Consider the following 14,482-nt stretch of genomic DNA (forward strand, 5'->3'; position numbering starts at 1 on the left):
AGTTAGCTTATTTTTAACAAACAAATTGCTCAATCCTGAGAGGAAATTACCTTTGACTATATGAGACATTTTTATAATTCAGCTTTCTGGCGATGTGTATGAATATAGAGTGACTGATGTGTGCCTGTCACGTAACCAAATAATGCAAACAATAATGCAGTTATAAGAATATTTGGAGCAGTGTGCATATCTGAGTTTGTGCATGTATGGTCATATTAAACATGCATACATTCTGAGACCTTGTACCCAGACAGGACTCTTACTCTTTTTTTCATTCATTTGACATGGGCATCTCTGGCTGGGCCAGTATTTATTGCCCATCCCCAATTGCCCTTGTTCAGAGGGCATTTAAGAACCAACCACATTGCTATGAGTCTGGAGTCACATGTAGGCCCAGCAGGTTTCCTTCCTAAAGGACATTAGTGAACCAGATGGGTTTTCACAACAATTGGCAATGGTTTCATGGTCATCATTAGACTTTTAATTCCAGATTTTTATTGAATTCAAATTCCACCATCTGCCATGGTGGGATTCGAACCCAGGTCCCCAGAGAATCATCCTGTGACTCTGGATTACTAGGCCAGCAACAATACCACTACACCATCACCTCACAGTGGAGAATCAAACATGGAGCCTTGCACTCTCAGTTTTCCAGGCATGAGATGTCTCCGTCAATACCAGCTTTTTAATTTCCGGACGTTGGAAACTGATTTCAAATTCTCAAACTGACATGGTGGGATTTGAACTCTCAATCGCTGGATAAGATGTAACATTTTTAAGAAATGATAGATACAGAGCAAGGAAGAGTAACTAATGGGATCAAAGGCCCACCTCTGACATGATGGGCCCAATGGCCTTTTTCTGTTCTGACTCAGTGAAGGTTTCTAATCTTGATGAACACTGCCCTGTCTGTTTTGAAGGAACATCCTGGCATACAGCAGCTCATCTTATTAGTTCAGATGCATATTCACAAATGGTTCGATTCAACGTGAAGTAATTTGTGCTTCACACCAACTTATGTAGCACAAAGTGCAAAGTTGATGACTGACCCTAGGCAGCTCACTCCATTTCACTCAAGCCTATTTTGAGCCTTTACCTATGAGCCAGACTGTAGTTACAGTGGAACCATGGTGAGGCATTGGTGTGTTACAATTCACTCAGGGAGGCCAAGATGCTGTAGTAACATACACTTTTACATGCATGTTGTAGCCTGGAGCAATGGATAGTGACAGTAGAGGCTCCGATTTTCTTTCCATCGCATGGCTAATCAGGCATCTCTCCCACTTTTACTGCCTGTTGTTGGCATGTGTTGGAAGGATTTGCAAGTTGACACTCAGCTTCTTTAGCTGTGTTATAAATGCACCTTTCTTGGCCGTCAAGTCCTGGAGTGGGACTTGAACCCAAGACTTCAGCCTCAGAGGCAGGGACACAACCAGCTATACAAATATGATAAGACAGGATCTAGGCAAAGTGGACTGGGAGCAGCTACTTGTAGGAAAGTCTACATCAGACCAGTGGGAGTCATTCAAAAAGGAAATAGTGAGAGTTCAGGGCCAATATGTTCCAATAAAGGTGAAGGATGGGACCAACAAATCCAGGAGACCCTGGATGTCAAGGGATATGGAGGATTGGATAAGGATAAAAGGAGGCTTATGGCAGATACGGGGGGGCTGAAAACAGAAGAAACGCTAGAGGAGTTTAGAAAATGTAGGGAGGTACTTAAAAAAGTAATTAGGAGACCGAAGAGGGGGCATGAGAAACACTGGCGGGCAAGACAAAGGAAACTCCCAAGGCATTTTATAAATATATTTAAGGGCAAGAGGATAACCAGGAAAAAAATAGGATCCATTAGAGACCAAAGTGGCAATCTGTGTGTGGAGCTGGAGGATGTTGGTGAGGCTTTAAATGATTACTTTTCATCTGTGTTCACTATGGAGAGGGACGATGTAGGTGCAGATATCAGGGAGGGTGACTGCGATATACTTGAACAAATTGGCATTGAGAGGACAGAGGTATTAGCGGCTCTAGCGGGCTTAAACATGGATAAATCCCCAGGCCCAGGTGAGATGTATCCCAGGCTGCTGTGTGAGGCAAGGGAGGAGGTTGCAGGGGCTCTGACATTAATTTTCAAATCCTCTTTGGCCACAGGAGAGGTGCCAGAGGCGTGGCGACAGCGAATGTGGTACCATTATTCAAGAAGGGTAGTAGGGATAAACCAGCTAATTACAGGTCAGTGAGTCTAACATCAGTGGTAGGGAAACTATTGGAAAAAATTCTGAGGGATGGGAGAGTCAGCATGGCTTTGTCAAGGGGAGATCATGTCTAACAAATTTGACTGAATTTTTTGAGGAAGTGACTATTTGCATTGATGAGGGTAGTGTAGTTGATGTAGTCTACTTGGGCTTCAGTAAGGCTTTTGACAAGGTCCCACATGGGAGAAAGATCAAGAAGGTAGAAGCCCAAGGGATCCAGGGCAATTCGGCAAATTGGATCCAAAATTGGCTTAGTGGCAGGAGGCAGAGGGTGATGGTTGAAGGTTGTTTTTGCGATTGGAAACCTGTGATGAGTGGTGTACTGCAGGGATCGGTGCTGGGACTCTTGCTGTTTGTAGTGTACATTAATGATTTAGACATGAATATACGAGGTATGATCGGTAAGTTCGCAGATGACAGGAAAATTGGTAGCGTCGAAAATAATGAGGAAGAAAGCCTTAGATTACGGTTTGACATAGATGGGCTGGTAAAATGAGCAGAGCAGTGGCAAATGGAGTTTAATCCTGAGAAGTGTGAGGTGATACATTTTGGGAGGACTAACACGGCAATGGAATACACAATGAATGGTAGGACCATAGGAAATACGAAGGATCAGAGAGATCTTGGTGTACATGTCCATAGATTCCTGAAGGCAGCAGCACAGGTAGATAAGGTGGTTAAGAGGCATATGGGATACTTGCCTTTATTAGCCAAGGCATAGAATATAAGAGTAGGGAGGTTATGTTGGAGCTGTATAAAATGCTAGTTAGGCCACAGCTGGAGTACTTTGTGCAGTTCTGGTCACCACACTATAGGAAGGATGTGATTGCACTGGAGAGGGTGCAGAGGAAACTCACCAGGATGTTACCTGGGCTGGAGCTTTCCAGCTATGAAGAGAGACTGCATAAGCTAGAGTTGTTTTCCTTAGAGCAGAGAAGGCTGAGGGGGGACCTGATAGACGTATACAAAATTATGAGGGGTGTAGATAGGAAGAAACTTTTCCCCTTAGCAGAGGTGTCAGTAACCAGGGGGCGTAGATTTAAGCTAAGGGGCAGGAGGTTTCGAGGGGATGTGAGGAAAATATTTTTCATCCAGAGGGTGGTTGGTATCTGGAACTCACGGCCTGAGGCAGTGGTACAGGCAGGAACCCTCACAACATTTAAGAAGTATTTAGATGAGCGCTTGAAATGCCATAGCATACAGGGCTACGAGCCAAGTGCTGGAAAATGGGATTAGAATAGATAGATGCTTGATGGCTGGCATGGACATGATGGGCCGAAGGGCCTGTTCCTGTGCTGTATAACTCCATGACTCTATGACGAATGCTGTAGTGTCAAGAGCAGGTCAGAGGCTGGGAGTCCTGCAGAGAGTGACTCACCTCCTGACTCCCCAAAGCCTGTCCACCATCTACAAGGCACAAGTCAGGAGTGTGATGGAATACTCCCCACTTGCCTGGATGAGTGCAGCTCCCACAACACTCAAGAAGCTCAACACCATCCAGGATAAAGCAGCCTGCTTGATTGGCACCACATCCACCACCTTCATCATTCATTCCCTCCAGCACTGAGGCACAGTGGCAGCAGTGTGTACCATCTACAAGGTGCAATGGAGCAATTCACCAAGGCTTCTTCGACAGCACCTTCCAAACCCATGACCTTTACCACCTAGAAGGTTAAGGACAACAAATGCATGGGAACACCACCACTTCCCCTTCAAGCCACACACTATTTTGACTTGGAACTACATTGACGTTCCTCTACTGTCACTGAGTCAAAATCCTGGAATTCCCTTTCTAACAGCACTGTGGGTGTATCTACCCCACATGGACTACAGTTGTTCAAAATGGCAGCTTACCACCACCTTCTCAAGGGCAATTTAGGATGGGCAACAATTGCTGGCCTAGCCAGCGATACCCGCATGCCATGAACAAATAGTTAAAAAATCATTGCCCCACAATCACTTTGCCCAACGCTACAATTACAGTTCAAATACAGCCTAAATTTGCAGTTCAATAATTAATGTCTGATCCTTTAAGTTATGCTTCATGTTATTGTTGGTTGCTTTAGTGGGAAAAACAAGGGGACATAACCTTAAAAATTAGAGCTGGACCATTCAGGGGGTAACATCAGGAAGCATTTCTCCACACAATGGGTAGTGGAAATCTAGAACTCTCTCTCTCAGAAAACTTTTAAGACTGGCGCGGTGGTCAATTGAAAATTTCCAAACTGAAATTGTTATGTTTTTCCTAGGCAAGAATTATTAAGGGTTACAGAGCCAAATCCAAACTGCGGCTGTTATTCTTGCTGTTATGGACAGGAGGGTGGTTAATTTAAAAAGCACTAATTTCTTCTCTTACCATCAGTTCATAAACAGATTTAATTTATTTCCCTCTTTGTAAGTGGTGGCATATTTTCCCAAACCCTCAGTTATGGTATGATCTAATTTTCAAGTAATTTACCCACATGAAACTCGAGATAGGATGAGCTCAAAGGGTTAGTTTATTTGCGCGCACTCAAATGTGGGAGTGAGGGTTGCGATGTCGCCTCCACACTCAGACAGTAAAGACAGGGATATAGAGAAGAAGGTTTTACAGTACAAAAACCACAGAGAATTTAAATATTGGTTCATGTGGGTTCCAAAGTCCAGACACAAAGTCCAATTAAATATTCCTTCACCACGGTCAGCAGGCTGAAAACTGATATTGTAAAATTTACTTTTCCACTGGTGTTGACTTCACATGATGAGATAAGCAAGCAGTGATGAATCAGTCTTGTAGGCAATGGCACAGAACGGCCAACAGAAGCAGTGTAGATGGGCCAGAGCTCCTTCAGTGTGGCCTGCTAGGCAGATATTAAAGCAGCAGACACTACGCAGTTCAGCAAAGCAATATTACTTGTTCCACAAGCCAGAGGCCCATGTCACATGACTCCCACGTCTCCACCATCAAAGGATGTGTATCCATTGTCTGGATTCCAACAAGTCTTAACCATTAGGAATTAAAAGGAAGGTTGTGGGGCCTTTGTCTTAGCAGATGATTCATCTCCATTTGGCTAGCCTGGGTTATTAAATGCAGACGGCCTTTGTATAGCTCCCTTTGAAGTTGGGCTGTACAGTCTACAGAGGGTCATTAGTGGCTGCTCAGAGGTAACAAGGTGTGAGTTTTCCTAAAATTGCCAATTGGCTTCTTTTGTTTAGGAGTCACAGAAACAGTTTCAGCCAGGCCTTTGTTCAGTTTTTAAAATTTTAGAAATAGTGATAAGCATATCTATATATACCTATAAAAATATACAGTGTGAGGTCTTAGTCCCTCACACTGTTGTCATTATTATATATTAGAATTTCAGTATTGTTGTCTATAGAACCAGAGAACCGTTCAGTTTGTCTACCATTATCAATCTTAAAGAGAAGACTTCTGCAAATGACACTGGATAGATCTTTCACTGTCGCTTCCAGCTTCTTTCTGTCACTTCTTGAGGTGGTGGTAGGAATGGGGATGGAGTTCTGGAGAGATAGCTTATAAGGATACAAATGACTGAACAATCTCCACTCAGCAGAGAAAAAACTATCATTCTGTGCTCTCTCTGATGAATAAAGACACAACAATTAGAATGTCATGCTTGATTCATGCAAGATAAACGATAAGGTTTGAACTAGCGTCTCAACTTTACTGAAGCTTGAGCAGTTAAGAAATGGTGTCCCTGAGTCAAAGTAAAAGCAAATATTTCAATTGATTGTAAATTGTTGAGCTTGTTCCAGTGTTTTTTAACCTCAGGCTGATCAATGCATAGGACAATTGGAACAACTTAGGAGGAGTCCATTCAACTTCTTGAGCCCTTTCACCATTCTGTTAGATCATGACTGATTCCACTTACCAACATTAGCTGCATATCCCTTGATGCCCTCACCCAATAAAAGGCTTTTAAGCTCAGTCCTGGAAGGTCCAGTTATTCCCCACTTTTCATGGTCTACTGAGAGAGAGAGAGGTCCCAATGTCAAGTATCCTGAGTGTGAAAAATATCAAAGAGCAAAGCTCTATTGCGGTTCCAAGACAGTAAAAAAGATGATTCTAATCCTATTGTCTCACCATCACCAAGGCATCTTTCTTCCATCTCCACCTCTACCTCAGCCCATCTGCTTCTGAAATCTATGCCCCTATCAACTCTAGGCCTGAATATTCTAATATTCTCCCAGTCAGTTTCCTATTCTCAACCCTTCGTAAAATTTCCAAACCATGCTGGCCATATTCTAACCTACACCATTTTCCGCTCACCCATCACTCTAGTCCTTGCTAACCTTGTTATTGGCTTCCTCATACCTCAAACTCTCATACATACTGTTATGACTGGGGTGTAAGGAGTGTGTGAATTCTCAAGCCCCTGCAGGCCAGACCATTAATTTAGATGTTTAATTTTTTCACCAAAATGGCCAGTTGTGTACCTATGCGTCTAGTACCCAGAACAAGAGACCAGGCTTCTTTCAAAAAACTCAGGATAATTAATTTATGTAAAAACAAAACTTCTTTTAACTAGTTCCAAGGTCTGGTTAACATACAACTATAATCGGGAAGTATAACTATCCATCTTTTTCTAAAGAATTCCCCCAGCACACAACACACACACACACACACACACACACGCACACAGACAAACAAAGGGGAAACAGACAGAGACTCTCTGCAAAAGCGGGCTTTGCAGGATGGGCGTTATAAAATAAAGGATCAAGTCCGCAGGATCTCAACGCTGTCGACCTGGAGTTCTCTTGCATGGTCCCGGTGAACACCTGGATGTTCTCACCACTGGTCTCAGCTTTGCAAGTCCAAATGCAGACTAGTTACACTCAGTTGAGGGTTCTCTGGCTACAGGTTGATAGCCACACAATTTTAGGCAAAGTAGAGAGAGGGAGCCAGTCAAGGCAGCCTTCTTCCCTCAACTTATTCTCCAACAAGACTGCCTTCCAAACAAGCAGGTTCACAACTTAAGTTTCTTCCCTCTCTCCCATGTGATCGCCTTTTTTCCCTCCCAGCTTTTCATTAATTAAAGTACTTTGCAGCTCAACAAACAAACAAGCAACTTCTTCTCAAGTACCATATAGTTCAGGTGATTTCTTGGAAGAAGCCTGCTTATTTACAGTTCCAGGGTGAACTTATGAGCTTTTAAAAAAATTCCAGGTTAGTATCCACATGTCCAGCTCAGGTCAAATCCTTCCATTATGTAGAAGAAAATGTCAGCCTTGAGGGATATAATTCTAACAAATACATATAAATTGCACAATGGTCCTACCTCTCCCAGTCTCTATCCTGCCTGAACTCCCTGTAGTTCTGACTCTGTGCATTCCCACCCTTTGCCTTCACCCACCATTAGCTGCTGTGACCTCAGCTATCTTAGTTCCCATGTTCTGGAATTTCATCCTTAAACCCCTCCAATGGATCGATGGAAGTAAGATATAGAGCAGCCATGATCTGATTGAATGGTAGGACAGCCTTGAGAGGCTGAATGGCCTCCTCCTGTTCTTATGTTTTTTCACCTCTGATTTAAGACCCTCCTTTTTAAAACCCATTTCTTAGTCTAAGCTTTATTCAGTTTATTCAATTTAGCTAATATCTCCGCAGTTAACTTGGTGGCAGTTTTCCTCATGTTCTGACTCCTTTTCCACATTAAAGTCCTTGTTGCTGGTGTTTGCATCATATCTCACAGTACAACTAATTACTTTTTTGTGTTGTATCATAAAGAGGGAGAAGTCTAATTAAAAGATGCAGGCAATGACCTTCTCTTATAACAGAAGTGAATCATAGAATCATAGACACAGCACAGAAAGAGGCCATTCAGCCCATCAAGCCATCGCTAGTTCTTTGAAAGAGCTATTCAGTTGGTCCCACTCCTCCCTGATCCTTCTCCTTCAAGCATTTGCCCAATTGCCTTTTGAAAGTTGTCATTGAGTCTACTTCCACTGGCCTTTCAGATGGCTCATTCCTGATCATCACACCTCACTATGTAAAAAAAACATTCCCTTCATCTCCCTTCTGGTTCTTTTGTCAATCATCTCACAAACGTGTCCTCTCATTACTGATTCTTCTGCCACTAGGAAGCCTTATTTACTCGCTCAAACCCCTTCATCTATCAAATCTCCCCTTAACCCTCTCTGCTCTATGGCCATACTCTACACCTGCTATGATGCTCCTTCTAATCTGCTATTAACTTGCTTTATTTAATCAGTTTTTTTGTTGGGAGGAAATGGCCTCAGCATGCTACACTTTACCAAGTCATTTCCTCTCTGACACGTGCAGTATAATGTGTCACTGACTTACCATGAAAGGGTGAAATTTGAGGCAGTAGACCTGAGAGTTTTCACTAGAGTATAGATGATCAGTACTGCATACCAACAGGACATAGGTCTGTGTTCACCGTTCCCCTATTGGTGCGATACTAACCTTAACTACATCAACGTGGGCTGATTCTGAAGAAGGATCAAACCCTCCCCCATAGCCTTCATGGAAGGATTGACATATATCTGTCATTTATTTTTCCCTTAGGCTTCTGGAGTGCAAAACATTGAGCCTGTCGGATCGTGTATTGGTGTAACTATGGGTTTCTCTGGATGACCGGGATGGGCTGAATGGCCTCTCTCATTAGGGCTTCACTTTGTAAAGAGAGATTCAGTGTTAGTCCACTTGCTTTCAAAGTCTTGAAGTCGATGTTTGGTTTCTGTGCCAACCTCAGGGAGATGGTTGATCATCTAACCACAGCCATTGAGGGGCATTTTTCAACCAAACAGACAAGTATTCGGCTATGTGTAGGCAAAAAGGGGCTGCTAATGTTTTGAATATGGGTTTCTTTCCAATTCCAGTATCAGTCTAATTGGTGGTCCCCTCAGGGAGACTGCCTTTGGCAAACCAGTGCAACGGACCATTCCGATGCATGACGAGAGGGGAGAGAAATCGAACTGTCAAGCAATATCTCACATTTCAGAAAACATTCCAGCGGCATAACCGGAGTTGAAGATTGCCATATGATCACATTCCACTCAGTATTATTTCCATTGGAAAGGTAATTGTGGAACATATGGCAGTGAAATGCATTGACTTCAATGGAAATGATAAACGACCGGGGTATATCATGACATTGATCCATTTTTAGCTGCTCCACAGGGTGTATTTGAAACCCCCTCTGGGTTAGCTGGGTGTGTCTACTGATGCACCACGAGTAAACCCAGTCTCCTGCAACTTGCTTTACGTTCCTCAGAGAATTGCTAAAGAATTTCTCTGACTTTTTCCTGAAATATTTTCTGCCCTTTTTGTCTCCCCAAGAGTTGACGTCACTGCCAATGTAAACAGGCTTCAAATTATAGAAGAATAATGTGAGAGAAATTGGGAGCCAGCATGAGTGAGTCATTATTTGGTTAACTGGTGCAAAATTATTGTCTAACAGCTAGTTAAAAAATGAATTTACATCCATTAACATAATCATGTCACCTCACTGCAGACTAACTGTTGAGCCCAAGTGATTAATTATGTTGCAGATGTTAGCAGTGTATATGGATTGGCACAGATGTATCATGTTCTGTGAGCTGACTGAGTAAAACTCAAGCTTCAACAATCCGTCTGACATTATGGGGGATAAAACGGGTTCCAGCTCACCGTGTAACTCAGATCTTTCAGAATCAAGAGCCCAGCTGCTGCTCTTAACTGGCCAGAGAACCTATGTCCGTACCAACTAAGGAGGTGGCTTGGTCAAAATGCCAAAAAGTGACCATTTCCCAAGGGGACTGGTTCGGGAACCAGGAACCATACCAGCTCCTGTTTCCAACTCCCAAAGTGAAAATTCAGCTCAAGGTTTCACATACGCCTCTTAAAGAACTTATCCAATGGGCAGTAAGATTCTGAAACAGTTTCACATCACAAAGAGGCAGCTACCTTTATGTGTTCATGAAAATAAACCTTGTAAAATTCAAGGCAGATATTTAGCATGAAGCATTTAAAAATATATAAAGCATAAAATATGAACAGCTTGCAGATGAATTTCTGAGAAGCGTAGAAAGAAATGAATTGAATCATCTTTGTATCTCAGTTAATTTATATCTGTATCTTAAGTCTCCCCAGTTGGGCTGTCTCACTGCTTTGCAAGAGCATGGATGTTTGTTTTGGATCTTCACACACAACTTTCCCCCTTTGGGGAATAGTGGGGAAGAGTTGGAAGGATTAGCAGGTGGATTATCAACCTAATTATCAATGCCATGAATGCTCCTTCTGTGGCCAACTACTCGTAGAGTAGGACTTGAATTCAACACTTTGTGGCTCGGGGGCAGAGGAGCTGCCTGAGGTACACGATCTCCTAGAACATGGTGGTGATCTTCTGTAAACATCTGCCAATAATAAGAGCTCTGTAGCTTCCCTTTCCTCCCAATTACCCCAGTGCCTTCTCTCTACCTTCTTGTGTTGTAAGTCTGAGACCACATATTTTCTAGCAGTGAGTGGGAGCAGCAATAACCTTCACACTTTGTTATCTTGAAGCTCGCATTTATAATGATCTTGGATCATAAATTTATCCAGCACCTGATCACAGCATCAAGACATTCCAAAGTGAGATTCCTTTTCCATTGTTGTCACTGCAGTTATGTAATTAAACACATCAGTTAGTTTGACAGCAATATCCCACAAAGAGCAGCTGAAATGAAGGATCAGTGAAGCCAACATTTTGCTAGTGTTGCTTGAGAGATAAATGTTGGTCCAGACAGTGGACAAGATGATCTATTTTCAGGTAATAGAACTTAAAGTAATTTGAGAAACAATTAACAAGCACTGGTGAATTTGATATTTGGTTGTGTGTCTCGTTCAGCTGTGCCCCGAAGACAGAATTATTCTGAGGAATTTTACCCCACAAATGCTTCAAACATTTGAATCAAAATTCCCTTTAAGCTGCTGCAAGCCTTTAAAACCTGCAGCAGCGTTTCTAATTGTCCTCAAGAGAAAATCCCTGAATCAATAGCATTCCCAATAGTCCAGTTTCTAATCGGTCCACAACACCTAGAACAACCTAATCAAAGCCAGGAACATCCTTTGTGATGGGGATTGGTGTACGATTCCCCCTTGATCTCTCTGTGATCTCCAAGATACATGACTACTCCACCCCGATCTTTAGGAGAATTTAATTACAGTTATGACGGGGGAGAAGTGAGAGCTTTTTCTCACTACAGCTGAGGAGATGAGGGATGATCTGTTAAATATCTTCAAGATGTTTAGGAGGTTGGGGGTTCAAGATGGTTGGTTAGTTCAGTTGGCTGGATTGTGATATAGAAAGATACCAACAGAGCAGGTTCAATCTCCATACCAGCTGTGTTAGTTATAGAGGCTGCCCCCTCACTTTACCCCATGCAGAATGGTTCTTTTCAAGCTATATATAACCAAACATCTCCCTAATGAAGAGAGACGCCTGTGGTCCTTTGTGAACTATATCTAATTACTTCAACATTATGAAAGATGTTGGTGACAGTTTCTTTCTACTGGGCAGTGAGACAGTAACGAGAGGCCTGAAAATCAGACAAAGAACGAAAGGGAAGGTTATTAAAAAACTCCTTACACAGGGTGTAGTTGAAAGGTGAAGTTCTCTACTTCAACCATTGAAAAAAATAAAGAATCAAGAACTAGATGATTGCTTGAAGAAGCATATTAAAGATGATGGGAAGTGAGGAGGAGGAGGGTGGGTTAATCTAGGAGGATCAGGCCCCGGAGGTCACTGGCCAGAACTTGCTGTGTCAATGGCTTGTATATGGACCATTGTATGAAATTCCTTTCTCAGTGAGTTTAGCAGAGATGTTAACCCATAAATGACAGGCAGCACCACATGAAGTATTCATCTTGTAATATCACCAAATGTTATTCCTGGACTATTATCACTTGGGTATATTTGAGGCCCATTGTTGACAGCATTTACAGCTTTATCCGGAAGTACTGGAAATAAATTGACATTAATGATGTGAGAATATGTTAAAGAATATTGCTAACTATGTTGCTGCTTATTTTAAAGGCACCAAGATGGTGAGATAAAAGCAGAATGCAGCAAACACTCAAAACACTCAGCAGGGCTGGCAGCATCTGCAGAGAGATACAAACAGAGTTAATGGGCCGGATTTTCACTGAGTCGTGGACACTCTGCAGACCTGAAAAATGGTGGGTGGGACTTGGATCTGAGTTTCTCCCGATTCCCACTACCCGCTCAGGAACAAAAATTTGGGCCAATGTTTTAGGTCAATGATCATTTATCAAAAGACGTAGTGAGGCTTTCCTTTGCATGAGTCACATTGGTTTATTTTTCATCTTTAGACCTATGCAACACAAGTATTACCTTAAAAGTCATGCAGTTATCACCTAATGCATAGAAAGTAAAGTTAATAACCTGTAATTTTACTACCACCTTGCTATTGAAGTTGCAACCTTCCAGCACTTAAGGCCACCAAGATTTAATCTTAGTGAGAAGCTGGAGCGTTACATTTCAAACTGGGTTTTAACCGTTCACTTTCAGATGTTGGCCAGAGTTTGATTTCAGCATGTAAAAATGTCTATCCATACACGTCACTGGAGTAGTCATGAAGTCATAAGCACAGCAGCTCTTTGCAGTGCTTGTAATTAAATGCTAACCCTTGTAGGAGTGATAAAGCTTGATGTTTGTAGATTTTACCAGAAATGTTCATCTTTTACTGAACAAGCTGTGTGTTCTGTTCTTCGGTGGGTTTAGTCGACAGCTAAAAATGCTGATTGCTCCCTGGAGGAAGGTTCCAGTTATTTACATATGCTACTGTCTGTGGCTTCAAGATTTCCATACAAATCTTAATCCCTGAGGGTTATTGCCTTGTTGAATGGAACCCAAGAGATGATTAGTTTGGCATTCCAAGGAAGGGAATGAAATCTAGCTGTGCATAACTCATAACCTGAACACTAGAAATACAATTTCAATCATTCTCTTTTTGGATTATTTTGGAACTGGAAACAAGGTGACACATATCCCAAGTTAAACATTGGAAGTGGGCAGTTTGCAAAATCAAATTTCATAAAAATTTTGATCATTCAGCTAAAAGCACGACAACGTTTCAAAGGCAGAACACTTCACAGCAATGTTTTATATGATTGATGAAAGCCGTTGGTCATGTTTTCAGTGGAATATGTTTCTTCCCAAAACTGTCAGCTTAATTCCAAGGCAATTATAAAGGAGCAGTGTCCTATTGAGAAAAGATGTGAGGATACCATAAAGTATTTCATGTGGTAGAACATTGTGGGTTAAAAATTCCACTCCAAAGCACAGTCTTGACTAACACTGCTAGTGCAGTACTGAGGGAAAGTAGCACTGTCGGAGGTGCTGTCTTTCAGATGAGATATTAAATCTAGGCCTTGACTGCCCTCTTAGATGGATGTAAAAGATTTTACTTCAGAGTAGAGCAGTATCCTAACCAATATTCAGAGCTCAAGTACTAACCTAAATAACCTGGCCTTCTATCTCATTGCTCAATGCTTTGTTCAAATCCATTGGCATGTTTCCAACATTACAACAGTTACTACACTTTTAAAGTAATTTATTGGTTGCAATGTGCTTTGGGATGTTCTGAGGTCAGGATAAGTACTATAAAAGTGCAGGTATGTTCTTCACACCTGTGTGGGTCACATATGTACACAAGTAATTTATATTTAACTAGTGCCACTTTGAGATGTTTCAAAGCCTTTTTAAAATTCATTTATGGGATGTGGGCATCACTGGCTAGGCCAGCATTTATTGCCCATCTCTTGAACCGCTGCAGTCCAGGTGATGTAGGTACATCTCCAGTGCATTTAGGAAGGGAGTTCCAGGATTTTGACCCAGCGACAGTGAAGGAACGGCGATATATTTCCAAGTCAGGGTGGTGAGTGACTTGAAAGAGAATTTGCAGGTGGTGGTGTTCCCATCTATCTGCTACCCTTGTCCTTCTAGGTGGTAAAGGTCATGGGTTTGGAAGGTGCTGCCTAAGTGAGTTGCTGCAGTGCATCTTGTAGATGGTACACACTGCTGCTACTGTGCGCTGGTGGTGGAAGAAGCGAATGTCTGTAGATGGGGTGCTTTGCAGACTGAACCTCAGTTTAACTTGCCATTAACAATTTGCATTTTCCAGTAATGCATTGCTCCCTTTGTGCTGCAGTGAGTCTCAGCCTTGATCATATGTGTAAATTGTAGAGCGCTGTCTGAAGTGTCAATCTGCAGCTTTAAGAGTTC

The 14,482-nt window shown here is 42.2% G+C and overlaps 1 protein-coding gene across 5 annotated transcripts in view; it reads left to right on the forward strand.

The window, feature by feature from the left end:
* The window catches only part of fgf13a (fibroblast growth factor 13a), a 638,247-nt gene that overhangs the window by 271,610 nt on the left and 352,155 nt on the right, over nt 1–14,482 (forward strand). The window lies entirely within an intron of this gene.

The sequence above is a fragment of the Carcharodon carcharias genome, chromosome 9 (assembly GCF_017639515.1).
Source record: "Carcharodon carcharias isolate sCarCar2 chromosome 9, sCarCar2.pri, whole genome shotgun sequence".
In the NCBI taxonomy this organism is placed as follows: domain Eukaryota; kingdom Metazoa; phylum Chordata; class Chondrichthyes; order Lamniformes; family Lamnidae; genus Carcharodon; species Carcharodon carcharias.